Raw genomic sequence first — 10,904 nt, forward strand, 5'->3', positions numbered from 1 at the left:
GGCCAACCGTTTGTCCTAACAATTGCTCTGATTTATTGAATGCTCTGTTTTCTTCATTGACATGAAATGCCACTCAGGAGATTCTTAGGCAAACTTTAATGGCCGTGAACTTAAGTTGATGTAACACTGTTTTCTCTTTGTGAAACCTCTGCTGGCAGGCAGAGACCTCAGACTTGCCACTGAGAGCTGCAAACAGGTCAAACCTGTAAAATGCTGAAAGCCCACACCCAGTAAATGAATACATTATGTCTTCAAATTGTAGCTTGAAATGTTGTGAGCACATGATTCTCATATACTTAGTTGCTCCACCCCACCTACATTCTTTCCAATAATGCTAAAAGGTGGCAGGAAAAGAGTCACATGGTTTTTGGTTGTTTGTTCAATATGTGAAGAAAACCAGAACTTAATATTTGCAAATCACTTTGAACTGCGGAGGAGGGCACTGCTACTGTAATCCTCATGTTACCTTTTATACATCAAGCATGTTGTAACAACAGCATTCTGGGCTTAATGAGGTTTTATTCTAATTAGTATAAATTCATCTTTGTTCAACTAGCTGTGAAACCAGGTCACCAGGTGTAGATTATGAGGGTCAAAATTTGGGGGGCTGGAATGAAATTTTTCAGAATTGATGATGTCGTATGAGACCATTAAAGCCAGTTCACCTGGCACCTACCTATTAGGATGTTTTTAAAACTAGGACACATATGTATTGTTCAGTGATAATTATACTGATAATGCTGATACTAAGATCCTGCAAAATACTGCTATAGCTTTTGAATTAAGTGCTGACTCATAAAAAATAATTATGAGATGGGCGCCTGGGTGGCTCAGTTGGTTAAACGACTGCCTTCGGCTCAGGTCATGATCCTGGAGTCCCGGGATCGAGTCCCGCATCGGGCTCCCTGCTCGGCAGGGAGTCTGCTTCTCCCTCTGACCCTCCCCCCTCTCATGTGCTTGCTCTCTCTCATTCTCTCTCTCTCAAATAAATAAATAAATAAATAAAATCTTTAAAAAAATAATAATAATTATGAGAAATATAATTTAAGTTTCAAGGTTATTTGGCTATGTTCCTTAATGGAAATACTGTATGACATAATAGGGGTTTTGTTGACAATGCAGACAGGATAAGTTTATTTTTATTTTAATTTTTTAAAGATTTTATTCATTCATTTGACACAGAGAGAGCACAAGCAGGGGGAGCGGCAGGCAGAGGGAGAAGCAGGCTCCCCGCTGAGCAGGGAGCCTGACATGGGACTGGATCCCCGTGAAGGCAGACACTTAACTGACTGAGCCACCCAGGTGTCCCAGACAGACAGGGTGAGTTTAATCTTGATTCTTCCACCTTTTATCTAAGTAATTTGAACAAGTAACCTTACTTCTGTAAGCCTCAATTTCCTTATATATAAAATAATATGATACTATTACTTACTGCTTTAGGGATTAATAAGAAAATGCACATAAACCGTAAGTAAGGCGTTTCTTCCCTATCTGATTGGCAAAGACCAAAAAATGTAATGATATATTGGGTGGTGAGAGTATGGTGGAGACAGGTACTCTCATAGATTGCTTGAGGGAGTGTAAATTGGTATAACCACCATATAAAACTGTTTGGCAATATCTATCAAAATTACAAATGCACATACATACTTTTGACCAGCAATTCCTCCAGCTGGAATTTATCAGGCAGATGTACTTCTATTTTATTTATTTATTTTTAAAAATATTTACTTATTTCACAGAGAGAGATAGCGAGAGCAGGAACACAAGCAGGGGGAGTGGGAGAGGGAGAAGCAGGCTTCCCGCTGAGCAGGGAGCCCGATGTGGGGCTCTATTCCAGGACCCTGAGATCATGACCTGAGCCGATGGCAGATGCTTAACGACTGAGCCACCCAGGCACCCCCTATTTTATTTTCTTAAAGATTGTTTTATTTGAGAGAGCGAGAGAGCACGTGAGAGAGAGAGAGTACATGTGTGTGCACGCAAGCAGGAAGAGGAGCAGAGGGAGGAGAGAGTAATCCTCCAGCAGACTTGCTGCTGAGCACGGAGACCCAGGTAGGGCTCCATCCCAGGACCCTGAGATCACGGCCTGAGCCAAAACCAAGAGTCAGACACCCAACCAACTGAACTACTCAGGTGCCCGCAAGCAGATGTACTTTTAAATGAATAAATTGATAACCATATGCTGATATTTATTGCAGTACTCTTATAATAAGAAAAGAGTGGAAACAACCTAGATTTCCATCTAAAAAGGGCTGATTTGGACTCATGCAATCAAATACCATGCTGTAATAAAGAACAAGGAAACAGTTTCATTATTGAATGAGATATTACCAAAATATATTATTGGTAATCAGAAGAAACAAAGTGTAGAACAGTGTGTAAAAACAGGGGATGGAAAGTACATAACATATATACATACTTGCTTGTATAATCACAGAAATGCTCAAGAAAAACACTCAGGAAGTGGTAGCATTGATTTCCTCTAAAGCTGGAATTGCCTGGTGGAAATTTTCTAAGAATTTCCTGAGTGTCCAGGAAACTCTTCACTATATATCCTTTTCATCCCTTGATTATATTCTGTGAATGTGTAACTTATTTTTTAAAAAATAAATCAATAGAGGGGCGCCTGGGTGGCTCAGATGGTTAAGCGTCTGCCTTCCGCTCAGCACATGATCCCGGTGCCCTGGGATGGAGCCCCACGTCTGGCTCCTGGCTCAGCAGGAAGCCTGCTTCTCCCTCTCCCTCTGTCTCTCCCCCTGCTCATGCTCTCTCTCTCTCTATGTCTCAAATGAATAAATAAAATCTTTAAAAATCAATCAATTAATCAATAGGGAAACGCCTGGCTGGCTCAGTGGGTAGAGCACACGACTCTTGATCTCAGGGCTGTAATTTTGAGCCCCATGTTGGGTGTAGAGATTACTTAAATATAAGATCTTCAAACAAAACAAATCAACAGGGGCACCTGGATGGCTTGGTTAAGTGTCTGCCTTCGGCTAAGGTAATGATCCCAGGGTCCCGGGATTGAGCCCCATGTTGGACGCCCTGCTCAGGGGGGAGCCTGCTTATCCCTCTACCCCTGTCCCTCCCCCAGCAGCACCCCCCCCCCCACTGGTGCTCTCTCTCTCTCTCTCTCTCAAATAAAATAAAATCTTGGGTGCCTGGGTGGCTTAGTCGGTTAAGCGTCTGCCTACGGTTCAGGTCATGATCCCAGGGTCCTGGATCAAGCCTTGCGTTGGGCTCTCTGCTCAGCTGGGAATCTGCTTCTCCCTCTCCCTCCACTCCTCCCTCTGTTAGTTCTTTCTTTCACTCACTCTCTCTCTCAAATAAATAAAACCTTTTAAAAAAGAAAACTTTTAAAAAAATTTTTAAAAAATGAACATAAAGTATATAGAAAACTCATGACAGGGGCGCCTGGGTGGCTCAGTCATTAGGCGTCTGCCTTCGGCTCAGGTCATGGTCCCGGGGTCACGGGATCGAGCCCCGCATCGGGCTCCAGCCCCGCATCGGGCTCCCTCCTCGGCGGAAAGCCTGTTTCTCCCTCTCACATTCCCCCTGCTTGTGTTCCCTCTCTCGCTGTGTCTCTCTCTGCCAAATAAATAAATAAAATCTTTAAAAAAAAAAAAGAAAACTCATGACATATTAAGCGTACAATACATATTAGCACTTAATATAAAATTTCAACTTAATTGTAACTATCTTGCGCTAAAATAAGATATCCAGAAAATTTTAAAAATCAGCTGCTTAAAAATCTAAATACTACGTTTTGGTTTTTTTTTTTAAGATTTTATTTATTTTTTTGACAGAGACACAGCGAGAGAGGGAACACAAGCAGGGGGAGTGGGAGAGGGAGAAGCAGGCTTCCCGCTGAGCAGGGAGCCCTATGCGGGGCTCAGTCCCGGGATCTGGGATCATGACCAGAGCCAAAGGCAGACGCTTAATGACTGAGCCACCCAGGTGCCCCTAAATACTACGAGTTTTATAATATATGAGTAATTTTAAACAAGAAAATTGGTCTTACTATAAATTGTAAAGGCATTGCTCTTAGCCCATTAAGTCTTACAATCTGGGTCTGTTATCATTTAGATTTCTCATAAAGGTATTAAAATAACTAGTAATTTTTTTCAAAGATTTTATTTATTTGACAGAGTGAGAGAGAGAATAAGCGGCGGGGTGGGGGTTGGGAAAGGCTTGAGTCAGAGGGAGGAGCAGTCTCCCCAAGGTGCAAGGAGCCTGATGTGGGACTCAATCCCAGAGCCGAAGGCAGAAGGTTAACCAACTGAGCCACCCAGGTGTCCAACATATCTAGTAATTTAAAAAAATCTTACTTATGCAAAGAACATGATTAGAACGAAAGGTTTTCCATATACAAATGCAAATGTCTCCTGTTAGTCATTGAGCAATTAAGAGTTTTGATAGATAAGAGGTGTCATTTAAACTTCTCTCAAACATTACTGGGTTTTGGGGCGCTTGGGTGGATCAGTCCTTGAGCGTCTGCCTTGGACTCAGGTCATGATCCCAGGGTCCTGGGATCGAGCCCCGCATCGGGCTCCCTGCTCGGCAGGAAGCCTACTTCTCCCTCTCCCACTCCCCCTGCTTGTGTTCCCCCTCTCACTGTCGCTCTCTCTGTCAAATAAATAAAATCTTTAAAAAAAAATTACTGGGCTTTGAAGAAGAAATGAAAATACTTAGAATCATTTATTTATTTATAGTTGCATTTACTTATAGTTCTGAGTTTTGAGCAAATTTGGATAAACTGAGAATAAATGGAGAATTTTCTATTTTACTTATATGTACTATCAGGATGCCCTAGTTTCTTTTCGGTAAACTGTGCATCTAGAGTTGTCACACTTATCACATATTCTACTATTAATATCTTGTTCTCCCCCATACTTTGGTAATAATACTTTCTCTGGTTTTTAATTTCTTAGACATAAATAGTTTTTAGGCTATGCTGTATATGTAATATTAATATGTGTCCCTCTAGACTCTAATCACCCAGTCTGGTAAAGTATTTTCCAGAGTGTAAGAAAGACTTCGATCACATGGCGTCTTGCCTATGAAATTGTTAGAGATCTCCAAAGCTGGGTCTCCCAATTTTTTCCCAGTGTCTTGAGTCTACCTCTATATATTATATATATATACTGTAATTGCTTTGTCTCTTTTAGCAAGCAGGAAACACCTTAAAACATCAACTCTATTTTTTTTTTAAAGATTTTATTTATTTATTAGAGAGGGAGGGAGAGAGAAACAGCATGAGAAGGGAGAGGGTCAGAGGGAGAAGCAGGCTCCCCGCTGAGCCAGGAGCCCGATGTGGGACTCGATCCCAGGACTCCGGGATCATGACCTGAGCCGAAGGCAGTCGCCCAACCAACTGAGCCACCCAGGTGCCCAAAACATCAACTCTATTTTTCATCCTTATAACTGTGTGCCAGACCTGGCAACCAAGTATTAGGTACTCAATAATATTTGCTGAATAAAGACCAATCTTTTCCAGTAGATGTTATACTTCTAATGAAAGTGCTTCAGCAAATGTTATCATTTTATTACATTTGAGTATTTAATTAAGTATAAAAGTAAATCAAATATAGAGTTTTTATCTAGCATGTCTCAAAAATCTGAATACAGAGGAATTCTGTTTTTCTCAATCAAATTCCAATTTAATAGTGTAATAAATAATTGTGATCTAAATTCCCCATTTTAAGCTTAAAAGATTCATTTTTTTTATAACTGAGTGCACAGCCTTCTTCCAACAGCTTGGCCCAGTGATCACTTTTAGGGGACTATTGAAGAAGCAACTGAAAATGTTGGCTATTTTTTTCTCAAAAGCAACAAATCACCTCATTAATGATAAAAAAACAAAATTGTTGGGGCACCTGGGTGGCTCAGTCGTTAAGTGTCTGCCTTAGGCTCAGGTCATGATCCCAGGGTCCTGGGATCGAGCCCCACATCGGGCTCCCTGCTCCACGGGAGGCCTGCTTCTCCCTCTCCCACTCCCCCTGCTTGTGTTCCCTCTCTCGCTGTGTCTCTCTCTGTCAAATAAATAAAATCTTAAAAAAAAATTGTTATTGGCAGATGTAGATGGACAAATAGGGAAATGCTTTTTCTGACCTAGGGGGTCTGTTTTGTGGTCTGAGATAGAAGCAAGCAGGACTCTGACAGTTTGGCCCGGAGGTACATTCTTCAGCCTCCCTCAGCCAGGTTCTTCCTCTGTGAAATGGGATCCAAACACCGGCCTCAAAGTTTTTATAGCCAAGGTTGTCTGTTTTTGGATGATGCTCTGTAGTACAGATTTCTGGGGCTCCCAACAGACTTCCAGAATCTAAATAGATCCACTGTTGCAAATTGAGAAAAGTCCTAACCCCCTCTGAAAGGTTCCTCCTTAAGAAGGTGAGCTATTCTTTCGGTCGGCAAAAATACAGACTCATTTCTTTGCTGCCCACTGGTCTGGTAGCTAGGGCGCTTAAATTATATTCTTCAATCAACAGCACAGAAATCCCTTATTTCACATTGTTACCTGTGATCTCAATGATGTAGCCACAATGCAGAAACTGTTAAAATCTTAGCTGGTAACAAGTGAAAGTCAGCAGGAATTGCATTAGGAACATAATAACCATTAAGTCCTATGGCCTCACTAATATATCCATCCTTCAAATTTGAATTCTAGAAATCTGTACACTTAGGTAGACAGCACTATTCTGGCCGCCTATAAAAATGACTTATCAATATGTTCTTTTGCATGTTTGTTTTGAGGGTCAATATAAGAAAAGACCTGGGGGAGTAGTACATTCTGTGTTTTTGGTATTATCAGCAACACCATCCATCATGTTATTTAATGTTCCTCTTATAAATTAGGGGAGAACCTAGAGATGGCAGACCCATTAATAACTATTTCATTTAAGTTTGAAAGCTCCTGAACAGGAGGGAGGTGGCTTTGAGAGACATAATTTGAAAGACAGGAGGGAGAATAGACAAATTGTGACAATGAATGTTACTGACCTGTGTGCCAGATGCCTTAATATTTCTAGCCTATGGTACCTTTTAAAAGAAATAGAGAAGGGCATGTAATTTGAGTGTGGGGATTTGTAGAGGAGAGTTCAGATTTGAACACAGCAGCTTTGGTGGGACAGGATATAAGAAAGAGGACTTAAAAACTTCCATGTGCTAACTCATCTCTTTAAAGAACTTCAAACTGTCACCACCAGTAATCAATACTTATCTAGAATGGTTGACACTGACATTAGGATACAGAAGATAAGTTATAAGATATGTTAATCATCTGGCATACAGTATATATTCAGCAATGTTACTTTTACTTTTAATTCTCACAAATCATTCTGCCAAAGGTACTGGATCTCACCATGGAAAAAATTTTTTCCAAAGACATTTATATGTCTACAGGAATTCTGTATTGTACTTTCTATTTTCAGTAAGTTTAAGGACATTCAAATAATATTGATTATTGGGAACAAATGTCAATATTATGAATTTAAGACATTGATAAACCCAAATTATTCCATTAGAGATATGATGACATTGATTATTAATGTCTCAGCAATGTCCCCAAAGACCTCCATGTCACTAAATTCAGTGGGTATTTATCAGTCCTCTTTTTACTTAACCTCCCAAGTTTACCAGTCAGCCTATTTTTCACTCCATCCATCCTTCTATGTCACATCCCATGTTCAATCTATTACTTGGAACTGTTGATTTTATACCCTCTCCCTATATGCCTTTCTCATGCATCAATTTTTGTCCATCTTTACTATCATCACTTAAGTACAAGCTAGATTCATGTCTCATTACCAGTAATTGCCCCACTGCCCTCCCTACCTCCATTATGGCTCCCTTTGATTTTGTTCTCCATGTTAGAGCCAAAATAGTCTTTTAAAAATGCAAATCTTTTAATGTTAACCCTATGAAAATTCCTACATTGGCTTACTTAACAGGTCACAAAAGTCTCTTTTTTTTTTTTTAATTTATTTATTCATGACAGACAGAGAGAGAGAAAGAGAGAGAGGCAGAGGGAGAAGCAGGCTCCCAAGGAGCAGGGAGCCTGATGCGGGACTCGATCCCAGGACCCCGAGATCATGACCTGAGCCGAAGGCAGACGCTTAACCATCTGAGCCACCCAGGCGCCCCAGGTCACAAAAGTCTCTTGTCAATCAATAGGACCTAACAGACCCTCTCAATATAAACTCTTCTACTTTGTGTATATCTTTTTTTTTTTTTTTTAAGATTTTATTTAGTTTTCAACAGAGAGAGAGAGAGACAGTGAGAGAGGGAACACAAGCAGGGGGAGTGGGAGAGGGAGAAGCAGGCTTCCCGCTGAGCAGGGAGCCCGATGCGGGACTCCATCCCAGGACCCTGGGATCATGACCTGAGCTGAGGGCAGACACTTACCGACCGAGCCACCCAGGCGCCCTTTGTGTAACTCTTCTGTCAGAGTCACCAGGATTTATAACTACCTGTCTTCTCTTGGCTTCTTTTGCCTTCTATCTCTGCCTCAAATTAGGGAAATTCATGGAGATGCCAATAAGTTGGCACCAACTCTCCTACCTCCATGCAAAGTGATTAGGAGGAAGTTTTATTATTGCTTTCATTTTCTGTGGAAAAAAATGTTTTTTTTCTCACTTCACAGTCTATAGATATAGAATACCTTTCAGAAGGCATAGAAGCCTAATCCGTTTTAGGATGCCAGATCAAAGCCAAGTTACGAAAGGATAAAACAAGTCCAGTGTTAATGCCATGAGGAGCTCAAGGATCCTTTATATGTCATTATGTCTCTTATACAATATCTAAACCTTGTATATTTAAAGATAGATCTCAGGTTCTATCTTTCTAGTACACAGGGAAGTGGCTTTGGAATCAGATCAGGCAACTTTCTTAACCTCCCCAGCACTCATCTGTCTGATAAAGTAAATAGGATAGTAAGATTACTGCTGACACAGAGTTATTTTGAGGATTAACTAACATAAAGTAAGTAAAGCACTTAGCAGAGAGTCTGGTACATATCAATGACCAATATGTTCTAGTTACTATTTTTGTTTGTGATAGTCATAAAATCCATTTTAAGGAAGTCCTTTTAGATTAATGTAAATTTTTTTTCTTTGGAGGAAGGGAATACTAGGATTTGAACAATACTTTTGTTGGTTCAAATCACTGTATTATTGATTTTGTTGTATCAGATAAATACACATTTCACAACTGAAAACAGTTAAAATTAATCTTATTACTATTCTTCAGGAAAGGAATACACAAACCCTGTCTTACCTGGTGTTATTGTAACCTATTAATCAATATCCTTTTTTGACCATATCACTTCCAGCTCCTAGAAGATTCTTATCATTTTGGGAGCTCTCAAGCACAAAATTCACTGCACTATTTCTGTCTGTGGGATGATTTCTGTTGGTGGCAGAGACTCTACTGTCCCCTGGTGGCATCTGCTGTCTTCTATTGGTTCAATGTTCTAGCTCAGAAAAAATTGTAATTATTCTTAGTCATAAATTTTAGCAGGCAGGCAGAACTTGAGAGTTGCTTTTCCATTCTGATATGGAAGAGTAGGGATTCTTAGTTAGGCCTCTCTCCTACACATTAGTATCTCAACACCAATGCTTCCTCTAGAAGCAGAATCGTTTTGTCTCCTTAAAGAGTTATGCATTAGCCTCTTGGAGTTCCAATTTTGCAGTCAGAGCCTAACTCAACAGATAGAACCCTGAAACTTTCTCCCCAAACTCTGGTGTCCTTTCTGACTTCTTCCCTGTGATGAAGGGGCTGGGTGTTATTTCAAACTTGTGACCAATCTATGACCCTATAAAGGTATGAACTCAGGTGTGTGAGACACAAGTTTTTCCTATTACTTATCTTAAGTTCAATTTTGAATCGCCTATTCCGAAGGGTTGGTAATGCCATAATTTTGCCAATTTCTGGTATCTCACTTTTTCCCTCTTGGGATTGGATCTAAACTTGATAATGTCTAGCAAATTTTGGGGTTGGGAGCCTCTGGTTCTCAAAGTCATCTGTCTACATAGGCATCCAATGAGAAACTAGACATCCTTTTCAATTCTCCCAGGTCTCTTGAGTTCAGATTTCCCTTCTGCAAGCTCCCTTGAAGTATGGAGGCCATCTTTCCTTTTCTATGGGAATACAGGGGTATTGTTTTGCTCCCACTCCAAGTTAGGGCATAGGAAATCTTTGGGAGTCTGTCTAGTTCCCATCTACCTACTCACACCATTAATCCATATTCTTTCTAGGGCCTGCTGCCTTCCTGAGGCTGTATTTGGGAATCCTGGCACACCGTTCCCTCTGCTCTCAGATCTCATAAACTTTTGGAGGTTTGCTGACTTCCCAGGGATGTGACTGGGGAACATGGTTCAGAGACTTCTCATCTCTGGGATAGTGGAAATCTGCCCTGCCATTGCTGCCCCTCCTACTCTCCTCACTCTACCATCTGTAACCCCCTCATTCTCCAGCATGGGAGATGGATTTGTTTGAGTTTTACTATTACTATTTTTTGCCAGTGGAAAGCCATGCTCTTAGATGCTCTTACAGCCATTTTTGTTCCTATCTCTTGCTATGCCAGGAGTCTTTCTTGTTTCTGTAAAGCCAAGCTTTTTGCACTCCAAAGCTAGGAAAAGACTCTGTTTTCCCTAGTTTTCTTTGCTGTCACATGTTTTCTCCTTAAGGAATGAGCACAGAATGCCTCGCTGCTTGTTTGGGTGGAGTAATGAGAAGAGATTGAGAGAGGATATTGGGTGGGGGATGCAATCTGTTAATATTATCCTCCCAAACTTACAGGGAAAATGACAGAAATAACAATAATGATAATAATGATGATAATAGAGCTCTTAGAGCAAATATTCATCCCTCTTTCCAGATGAAATTGTATAACCTTAGCCCTAATA

This window comes from Leptonychotes weddellii, chromosome 2 (assembly GCF_054177405.1).
Source record: "Leptonychotes weddellii isolate Sample4059 chromosome 2, ASM5417740v2, whole genome shotgun sequence".
Classification (NCBI taxonomy): domain Eukaryota; kingdom Metazoa; phylum Chordata; class Mammalia; order Carnivora; family Phocidae; genus Leptonychotes; species Leptonychotes weddellii.